This window comes from Penaeus monodon, chromosome 29 (genome assembly GCF_015228065.2).
Source record: "Penaeus monodon isolate SGIC_2016 chromosome 29, NSTDA_Pmon_1, whole genome shotgun sequence".
Lineage (NCBI taxonomy): Eukaryota > Metazoa > Arthropoda > Malacostraca > Decapoda > Penaeidae > Penaeus > Penaeus monodon.
Window position 1 is genome coordinate 33,593,790 of NC_051414.1, and position 241 is coordinate 33,594,030.

General features: G+C 29.0%; 1 protein-coding gene across 1 annotated transcript in view; it reads right to left on the reverse strand.

Moving 5' to 3' along the window:
* Positions 1-241, reverse strand: part of LOC119592188 — a gene marked incomplete at its 5' end in the record, with an annotated part of 6,003 nt that overhangs the window by 3,647 nt on the left and 2,115 nt on the right.

Consider the following 241-nt stretch of genomic DNA (forward strand, 5'->3'; position numbering starts at 1 on the left):
GGGAGTATACGCGTACAAAATTGCCTCTAAAGTTTGAAGTTAGTTTTCGTTTTGTATCTCAGTTTAAACTGAGATGGAACTTTTATTTTCTTCCCAGAGTTTATAAAGTTATGCATTATCAAGGTTTTAGTATAATCACTACGAGACCTTGCTAAAATAAATATAAGTAGAATATGTATAAAGCTGCTTGTATAACATATACAAGCATATATACAAGCTGTATATATGTATATGTTTATGT